The sequence below is a fragment of the Lutra lutra genome, chromosome 3 (assembly GCF_902655055.1).
Source record: "Lutra lutra chromosome 3, mLutLut1.2, whole genome shotgun sequence".
Lineage (NCBI taxonomy): Eukaryota > Metazoa > Chordata > Mammalia > Carnivora > Mustelidae > Lutra > Lutra lutra.
In genome coordinates, this window is record NC_062280.1 from 35,141,623 (window position 1) to 35,152,815 (window position 11,193).

Consider the following 11,193-nt stretch of genomic DNA (forward strand, 5'->3'; position numbering starts at 1 on the left):
ATATAGCAAGATAGCATGTGTTAGCAATGTGTGAGAATTATAAGAAGAAAAAAAAAAAGATTAGGACATGAAATTAAAGTAGTCCTGAATGATTTTAGGTCAGAAAATGCATACAGTGATGCCCTATGTCATTACTAACTTTAACTTTATGATTTATCATAATAGGAGTATCACCAATAATGATACTAATAATGACTGATCTATGGTTTACTCCATGCTAGATACTGAACTGTTTTGAATATGTTTTACTTAATTCTTAAATCTGTGTTTACCTTCATTTTCTACTAAAGTAATTGAAATGTACGAAAGTTGTGTAAACTTACACAGATAGTAGTTACAGGTCTTGGAAACTCAAGCCAGGCTTCTCTGACTCCAAAACAAATGTAACACAGTCTCTTATTTAAACAACTTTTTGTCATTTTGATATTTAATGTAAACAGAGGTTCGAAGGCCTCTGACACTGAGCAAACACTATGCTGGATCATGTACCATGAAAGGAATTAATCGATTTAATTTAGATTCACATACTTAACACCAAAGAGGCAGTATGTTCCCTACAACAGAACAAACATCGTAGTTATAGCCCAGTGTAGGGGATTTTAGGTTTTCAGAAATCTTTGTCTTTATTGATCATTTCTTATCAATCTTTTAACTCATTGCAACAAAGGCCAAATGAATTCACTAAGGTCAAACAGTGAATTGGCTTTTAAATTGATTTTTTTTCTGGTACATTTTACTTAGGGTAACTATTATTGCCATGCTATATTGAATTAAGTTTCTTGATAAGTTGCAAAGTACCTTCTCAGCTACGTTTAAAAAAAAAAAAAAGGAAATATTGGATTACCAAGGTACTTTGTTTTAGGTAGTACATTTTGTTATTCTTTTCCAAATTTTGTTATTCTTTCTTTAAGGTAGACACTGGCTGATACCATATTTATAATGGAGAGAGAGAGAGGAGATGGTGGAGAGTGAGAGCACAGGAGTGAGAGAGAGGAGAGTGAGAGAGGAGAATGTGAGAGAAGTAGAGAGAGAGAGACAATGGAAAAGTACGTGTTCTTTTTTTTTTTTTTAGAAACATATTCTTTTTTTTTTTTTTATTTGACAGAGAGAGAGAGAGAGAGAGATCACAAGTAGGCAGAGAGGCAGGCAGAGAGAGGAGGAAGCAGGCTCACTGCTGAGCAGAGAGCCCGATGCGGGGCTCGATCCCAGAACCCTGAGATCATGACCTGAGCTGAAGGCAGAGGCTTAACCCACTGAGCCACCCAGGTGCCCCGAAAAGTACCTGTTCTTAAGTTAAAATGTACCCTCCCACAGGACACTGACACCTTGAGACTTGATTCCCCAGCAATATTTCAGCACAAGGGTCCTTGAAAGGTGTTACTCATGACACTGGGATAGGGAGAAAAAGCATTTTATTATTTTATTTTATTTTATAAAATATTGTATTTTATTTTTTAATAGTTAAGAACTTTTTATGTATTTAAAACATGAAGTTAGCATATTAAAATACTTGATTTGATTCACTGAATAAATATTTCCTGAATGCTTACATGTCAGCCATTATTACACATGATGGGGATTTGGTTGTGAACAAATGAAACAATGACAATCCTACTCCTTTTAGAGTTGACACAATTGATATGATTAGTCATGTTGAGGTTGAAGTTGGTAACACAGAGTTAAGCCATCTCACTCAGACCTTGAGAATTACAAGGTGTGGTACTCTGGTGATACTCAGATGTTGCAAAATTCAGAAGTCTTTGAATGGATGAAGGGAGCTTGCTGAGACTGAAAGCTGTACATTGCTTCTGCTAGAAGAAGGTTTTATGCCCACTCTCCTCATTCCCTTGGGATTTGATACCTGTCTGTCAGAGATCACACATATGGACATACTGATTCCTTAATAAGTATACACTTCTCCTGTTACACTGGAAAGATTCTGAGGAATACCATACAAACCACTGAAACCACCTCAGAGTTGATGAAACATCTCTGATAATATTAAAATAGTCTGTTTATCTGAGGATCCTCTAGATTTTATCTGAAACTAAATGTTTGTCCTATTCTAGAAAATTCTTGACTTCTCATAGCTTATAATACCAATTACATTGTCCAAGTTCCAAGCAGTTCCATTTGGTTCCAGAAACACATTGACCCAGTATCATACTATAAGCCCCAGCCTTCTTCCAGACTCCAGTGTTATATACAAAGATCTCAAATTCAAATGATTATATGCACTGAGTGAGAGAGACAAGTACCTACCTTCAAATATTGAAACAAGCAATAAATAAGGTAGAGCTTGAACAAATGGAGGTTGAAGGGGATGATAGACCACAAGGTAAACTTGGACAAAGGTAAGGAGTTTGCTGGTAAAGACACAAGAATAGGGATATTATAAAGCTCAAAAATAAGCTTAAGACTATTTAGTTTGGGGAAAAGTGCAATTCCTCTCAAAGGCTCCTGGGTGGAAACTTTGAAAAAAGTTGACCTCATTTTTACTTAAATGTGTGGCCTTCTTTCAAATTAATATCAGGATTCTGCAGAAGAGCCCAGTGGGGAACTTGATCAGAGCAATTTAGAAAGGCAAGTAAGACAGCAACTCAAGGCATAAAAATGAATAAGGTCAGTTCAGAGAAGCAAGTAAGGCAAAAATTATTGGCCTCAATATTTCCTGATGACTCCTCAGAGCTTTCTCTTTCTGGTTTATAAATGTATTATTCATTAAGTCTGAAGAGGTGATTGGAGATGGAAGCAAATGAGTAGTCAGCTATGCAAAGACCTGGAGGAGGGTTTCAGATGTTTGAGGGATTGTAAATAAAGGCTCTGAGATGGAATGGGCTTTCATGTATTGAGGAAAGCCACTGGCCACAGATACACTAAAGATGAGGTCAAGGAGAAGAGAGGCAGGGGCCACGATATGGAGGCACGGTGACATTTATATGCCAGACTGTATAAAACATATCACCTGTACCATCTAAAAACCAAAGGCATGGGTAGAATTTAAGAGTATATAGATCTCGGGCACCTGGGTGGCTCAGTGGGTTGAGCCGCTGCCTTCGGCTCAGGTCTCATGATCTCAGGGTCCTGGGATAGAGTCCCGCATCGGGCTCTCTGCTCAGCAGGGAACCTGCTTCCCTCTCTTTCTCTCTCTCTGCCTGCCTCTCTGTCTACTTGTGATCTCTCTCTCTGTCAAATAAATAAATAAAATCTTAAAAAAAAAAAGAGTATATAGATCTAGTACAAAGGATGCCCATACCACTTCCCTAAACTGATCAACCTACATCTCAATGAATGTGTGCAGAAAACCAAGAATCCTCGAACATTTAATGAAAACTAACAACATAAATAAAAGGCAATCCAATAGAATTTATTAGGATCTTGATAAATTATAGTTAGATTGATCATCAGAGGTGGTTTAATGTGAAACTACTGAAGCTTAAATTTTATGCTACACACGTGTAAAAGTTACTCTAGGATGTTCACATACCCTACTATGTTCACATGGTCATATGATTTTGTAAAATTTGCAAAATGTGGGTCATTTTGACTTGTCAGTTCAGCGTAATGCCTTTTCTATTTTAATATCGCTTCTATCCTGCTTTGCCTTAATTTGGAGTCAGTGGAGTGGCTGTGGAAATTTTGGGATCTGGCTAAGAAGATGTTAGGTTAGATGTACATTTACTTTAGGCTTATTGGTACATTTTCACATGAATTATGGGATTCATAATTTTATATTGTTTTCCTTAAAGATCACACTTCTCAAATTTGTATAAGCACCAGTCCTCACAGAATTTCATAGATAAACAATAAGATAAGAGCCACTATATCAACCATCTCAGAAAATTATGATTCAGATTTCCAGAAAACCCTGAGGTTCATAGCCTGTTCTGAGCATATATTTATCTCAAAGCAGCCCCATATCCTGGGTATATTTATACCCATTAGAACATGGTGGTTTTAATATTCATGAGAATCAAATTGGTAAACCTAAACTTTTTGGAAACTTAAGCACTTATTTACACATAGAAATGACTAGAGAGGAAAAAATAAAACAAGACAAAATCAGAGAGGGAGATAAACCATAAGAGACTCTTCATCATAGGAAATAAACAGGGTTACTGGAGGAGAGGCAGGTGGGGGATGGGATAGCTGGGTGATGGACATTAAGGAGGGTATGTGACATAATGAGCCCTGAGTATGAGACTGATGAATCACTCACCTCTACCTCCGAAACGAATTATACACTCTATGTTAATTAATTGAATTTAAATAAAAAAAATTTTAACAAAAGAAATGACTAGATAATAGAAAGTTAAATATAACTGTGAAAATATTTATAGCCTATGAGCTCCAAATCTACCCCGCATTGCCTGCTTTATGGAAATGGATTTAGGCCCTGTTACTGTTTTTCTCAGCAACTTGCATCATGTTAAGATTTGTCAACAGGGGGCGGTAAAGAGATGCTATAGGAAAAAAAGATTTCTCTTCAGGTCATTTTTCCTCATCTACTTCCTGCTTTATTGTGCTGCTGCCATCAGGATGCGTGTAGGGCCAACCAAATGATGCTTTCCTCCATCCAATTTGAATGGTGTCCCAGAGGGATGTTTCTGGCTTACCCAGAGACAATGGACCAGCTCTTGACCAAAGCAACTCAGCAAACTTCTTTGACATCCAGTGAGCCACAAACATACTGTCTCTAACAAGGTCTGGATATCTTGAAGAAAGGACTCCCATCTTCCATATTTGTTCTTTCCTTGGGTAATCTCACCCAGCTCCAGGGTAATTGTCAGAATTCTATTTACTGCTACATAGAGTTTTCTCTTACAGTTACTAATTCTTTACATCAAACTTTCCCTGTTCAAATGATTGTGTGGTTTCCCAATTGAATTCTGACTGATACAACACTTCAGAACAGCTTTTTATTCTACTTTAGTATTATTACTATGTTTTTCATTTTCGCAGACACTTTTCTGAACTATCACCTAGTTCAATAAAATGAATATATGCTTCATAAACCATATAACAACCTTTCAATACTGACAGCAACACAGCGAAACTGGTGATTGACTTTTTGAGTCAAGACAACCTTTGTCAATTTTGGTCCTATCTACTCGTTATAGATAGCTTAATAAATGCTGTGCATATTTTATTTGGATGCACTTAATCTCTTGCTATTTAAAGAAAACACTCAATTGAAATTTAGCTTGTCTTTTGATTTCATTCCTCCCAGTTTTATTACTTTTTGTTAATATTATCTGAAATGAAACTTAACACATTTGGTGTTTGAAAAAAAAATCAGACACAGATAGAAGGGTTGTTCTTGAGATAGAGGAATGACTTTGAAATGTTGAATCCACAGCAAGCATTCTGACTTGCTCTAAGACATGTAATGGGTTTAGGAATTAAAGGCCTTCATACGGGACAGTGAAATGATAAAGGGATTACATATGTAATCTATCATTCTACAGGAAAATAAAGTAGGTATATTTTATTATACTTTCTATGCATATTGGAAGATAAAAATGAATAAGTAACTAGGTAAAAAAAATTCTGGTAGGGCTTGTATTCTTCTGGAGAAAACAAAATTTTATGATGACACTAAGAATCACAAGATTATTGTTCATTCTTGTGAAATGAATAAAGATAAATATTTTACTATTCTTATTCTTAAATACAGAACATGAAAATCTCCTGTTGTGATACCACATAGATTTGAAGACACATCATGATTTTCTAAAATATCAGTATAATGACACTAGTGGGATGCATGGAACTTACCTTCACTTTTTTTTCTTTTTTAAGATTTTATTTATTTATTTGGCAGAGAGAGAGAGAGCACAAGCAGGGGATCAGTAGGCAGGGGGAGAAGCAGGCTCCCCACAGAGCAGAGAGCCCAATGCAGGACTCAATCCCAGGACTCTGGGATCATGACCTGAGCTGAAGGCAGGTGCTTAATGGACTGAGTCACCCAAGCACCCCTTACCCTCATTTTCACGAGTCCCTCTGTGTGAGGGACACTTGACAGCATCTTGGTCTCTCTCTCATTTGCCTCTCCCCTTCCCTGAGGAAGGAGGAAGGACATATCATTTTTAGTTCAGGGCAAAAACCGGCTCCACTGCTTTCCATGTCAAGATAGGCATTCTGATCTGCCACCACTCAGAACCTCAAGAACCTGGCAGGAATTTGGCTCTCCTATCTTGTCATCTCGTACCTCATGACTATAAAACCAGCCATATGCTTAAAGGTAAATTATGGTTTAATACATATTTGAATTAGTAAATATTTTCTTCTCTGCTTCGGAAACATTATCCCCTCTAGAGAAAAAATGGTTGTAAGCATACTTGTGCACATTCACAACCAAGCAGCAGGAAACTTAATATATATATATGGTTCTCTTGGGCAAAAATTGGAAAAAGGTTGTCATTTGGGCCCACATGTCCACATGGCCTGGATGGAGTGGAGCAGAGCAGCCATCTACACACAAGCCATCTACACACTCTCTTCTCCCTGTCATCTCCCCCAGCTCTTAGCTGTTAATAGCTTGACAGCTATTCAAACTCTCTACTTCAGATACCTTGGTGGTTTTCCTTCATGACGATGTGCATTCTTACAATGAATAAACGCTGTGACCACCAAGTCATCTCAGAGGACTTGTTTTTATGTAGATAACAATTGACCATCCTCAAGATCCATATCCATCCATCAGCAACTGAGGGCCAGTAATGTCCACATATGGACATTACTCTCCATATGTTCTCTCCAAATGTTCACAGGTTCAGCCCCTCTAGATACAAACGCTGAAACCTCAAGAATTTAGGGTACAAGATGTTTGTTAGGGATCCACAAAAAAAGCATATTATTCAACAAACCGTGTGCGCAAAATTGCTCCTTTATTTGAACAAAAAAAATACATTGCAGTCACTACTTCATACAATTCACTGAAATAAATTCTAGTTGGAGTTAAGAGTTAAACATAAAACAAACCCTAAAACTATAATGGCATTTTACAAATAATTTAACTTATAATAAAATATAATATACTTTATAATGCCTTGCTGACTGAGGAAAAAGTTATTAAGCCCACCAAATTCTAGATTCCATATCTGTCAAGAAGACAGAGATTTTACTATATGAAAATGAAAGCTCTATGCCATAAAAGACACAAAAAATAAAATTTAAAGGCAAAAGATAGACTAGGAGAAAACATCTGCAACTTATCCAGCATATTCAGCATAAGGATGTCTAACATATAAGAGTCCCTAAAAGTCTAGATGGCAAAACAAAATAATCGACATAAGGACAGAAGATGTGGATAGGGGATTCCGAATAGAAGGCAAGAACTCCTACACATTAAAAAAACATAGGAGGGGCACCTGGTGGCTCAGTGGGCTAAGGCCTCTGCCTTTAGCTCGGGTCATGATGCCAGGGTCCTGGGATCAAGCCCCACATTGGGATCTCTGCTCTGTGGGGAGCCCGCTTCCTCCTCTCTCTCTGCCTGCCTCTCTGCCTACTTGTGATCTCTGTCTGTCAAATAAATCAATAAAATCTTAAAAAAATTAGGAAAAACCAATAATCAGAAACTACAAATTAAATGACATTGGTCCATATTTCTAAATTATCAGATCTTACTGATATTAAATGGTTGATAGGTTAATATTGATCAACCAATATTGGCTATAGTGTAAGTCAATATGTATCATCATGACTAATTCTGACAGGATAAAGAATTAGAGCTTTTAAAAGGTAACAATATCTGAATGACTCCATATACACTGACTCTATATAAAATATACCTTGGGTATGATATAAATGTAAGATTATCTATTGTCACTATTTTATGTACATGAACATGTATATATACATAAATGTATATATACATGAGCAATTGGAAGTCATACTTATTCTGTTATTAAGAAAACAATTGAATTTAAAATAATCATCTATAGATACTATTTGTATGAATCAGAAATGCCAGAGTATGCTGGAATATCCCTCCAAAATCTCATTGGTTTAAAACAACAGGTTATTTCTTGCTCATACGTGGCCCTCTCAGGTCTGCTGGTGACTCTGTCCTGGATTTTCTCAACCAGGATGCAGCAGATGGAGTGGTCACCAATCTGGGGCATTACACCAGACCCTCCAGCAGAGGAGAGGGCGTGCGGGCTTGCAGAGGGCTCTTAAACCCCCCACCTGAAAATAGTACATTTATATTTTATTCACTTACATATCATTCACAGGGCCACACCTCAACCCACACGTGCTACAAATTATACTTATGCCTCGGAGGAGTGCTAGAAACTAAGAAACTTCTCTACCATGGAATAAAATCTGTTACAATTATATTGAGGCAGATAAGCATGTTCATATTTTAACTGAAAAGTCATCCAGCACCACAGGATCTTTAAATTCCATTGCCATTTTGAAAACATATATATTTGCATATGTACATATGTATTCATGTAAATGAATAGACAGTTTTGAAATCTTAAACCATTAACAAGAGGAAGTGGTACATCCTTGGTCAAGAACAGAGAGGAGGTACTTTTATTTTTACTTTATCTACTGCAACATACTTTTCAAAATGCAATCATAGGAGTGCTCCAATACATTATTTGTTTGATTTAAACACAAATGAAAAGAAGGCAACATAGATTCTTGAAACTTTTCCACTTCTCCAGGAGGGGAAAAAAAAATTTGTCAAGAAGTGCCTGGGACAATAAACCATTACTATCTCCATATTGTATGTCCCAAATAATATTTGTGTGGGATTGTTATATGTATCTTGAAGGTCCCAAGAAACATTTGTGTGGATTTGTTATCTACATCTTGTATGTTCCAAGCAATATTTTTGTGGATTGGTAAAGATGCCAAGGTTCTGTCAGCTGTTCCAAGTTGAAGGAGGCATTAACTTTTGGTTTTATACAACCAAAATGTATTTTACTAGAGAACTTCAGCCCTTAGTCTCTTACCTATGGCTCAGTGCTTTTTTTTTTTTTTTTTTTTTTTTTAATTTGACAGACAGATCACAAGTAGGCAGAGAGGCAGGCAGAGAGAGAGAGGAGGAAGCAGGCTCCCCGCTGAGCAGAGAGCCCGATGCGGGGCTCGATCTCAGGACCCTGAGACCATGACCTGAGCAGAAGGCAGAGCCTTTAACCCACTGAGCCACCCAGGTTCCCCTGGCTCAGTGATTCTTAAAACAAAAGTGTTATTTAGGGGAAAAAGTTCTGGCCCATTTTCCTCAATGGTTGTCACTTTCTACACACGCACACATATCCACACACAAACATGCATACACACAAAGCTATTAACTGTGGTCTCTCTCAGTTGTAAGGCAGGCATTTGTAGCTTCCTGCAGTTAGACGCAGGTAACAGCCTCTGCTCACACCTTACCACTACGTGATCTGTAAGAGATAAAACAAGTGTAGAATTGCACCACACTCCAAAACAGCTCTTAGCAAGTGAACGGCAACCTAGTCATGCACTCAGCCAGACCAGCTCACTGAAGGTCAGCTCTCTGAAGAGCACCTTACACAAAAGGTCTACTCCAGGGAGTTAAGACAATATTCAAGGACAGATGTCAGCTACTCCCAGTCAGCTAAGGTGACAATTCTATGAAGACAGTAGGGCCACACATGGAGGTGGTCTTTAGCTGAGGGTGCACCCTGAAAAGTGTGGATTCTGAAACTGAATTCATTCAAGGGTGGGGTTGCTGGGTAATGCTCATGGCTTGCACATGACTCCCTTCCCCAGTGAAAAACATTTCTAGAAACCACTCTGTTGCATTAACAGCCTCAGATGGTGAGCAGAGATAAAGAAGGTGGATGCACTTGTCACAGACACCCCGGGAATATGGGGTCCTGGTTAGAGTCTATGTGATCACCTTCTCATGGACTGCACAAGCTTTATTCAAGTAAATCTAATGGGAATCATCACTGGGATGTGTTCAAACAAGGACAAAGATAGCATTATCTATGCCAAAGTTTTTGCAAGTAAATTATAGACACCATCGCTTTTGGCATGTCAAGACTACAGTGGTGGGATGACCAAGGCAAGCAACGAAGAGGGTGTCTTCCCTGAACCTGACTTCTAAAAAGCAACACGGCCAAGGAATTGGCTTACCTTTTATTATCACCATGTGCTTGGGGTGGGTGGATGGAGGCGAATAAACAGGAGTCATAAATGTCTTCTTTCCTGAAAATATCTCTTGCTGGTCTAAATTCTAAGTCATCCTTGTGGTTATTTTTGGGTACCAGTAATATATATGTAAACATCAAATGAACTATTGTTGTTAATACTTTTAATAAATGTTGTATTATACATGAAAATTAATTTGGAGTGTCCACAGTTATAAAACTCACAACAGACAGAGACACACCTACAGATACTTCTTTTGAGAATAGACACATAATGGTTCAGAATCCCTGAGCTTATTTAGGGCTTGCTTGTATCTCCAATTCCTAGGTACTACCTAGTCTTGTGTTTCAGTAGTTGATCCAAAATAAATAATTTTTGCCCAGTGATTGTAAAAACACCTAAGAGATGTTGAGTTTCTGTAGTTGGTCATTTTAATCTATATGGCAAACAGAGTTGTGTGTGTGTGTGTGTGTGTGTGTGTGTGTGTATTTATGTATGTATGTATGTATTTATTTATTTTAGGGAGAGAGAGAGTATGAGTGAAGGGACAGAGAGAGAGAGAGAGAGAGAGATAATCTTCAAGCTGACTCTGTGCAGAGCCTGATGCAGGGCTTGATCTTAGGACCCTGAGATCACAACCTGAGCCAAAACCAAGAGTCAGTTGCTTAAACGACGTGGCCACCCAGGTGCCCCTGCAAACAGAGTTTGCACTGTGTTTGAAATGTTAAAACCATGAAACAGTGTGTGAATTGTAAGGTGTACTATTTTTGTATGGCACAGCAAATTTTAATTTGCCTATAAAATGTTTCCCTGAATGAAAATACTTTGTTACATTTATATGATAGAATGTATATGAATTTTACATACATAAGAATAAAGATAAAATTTTGTTCTTCTTTCTTAATTTTTAATTTCTTTTTCCTAAAGAGAAATAAAATGTTACAACAGTGGTATGGTTTAAGTAATTGCCTAAATTGTCCTTTTTTGCTTACATTCTCAAAAAGAGTACATTTCATTAATATTACATTAGTGTAATGAAGTTAGTGTACATGTCACTAA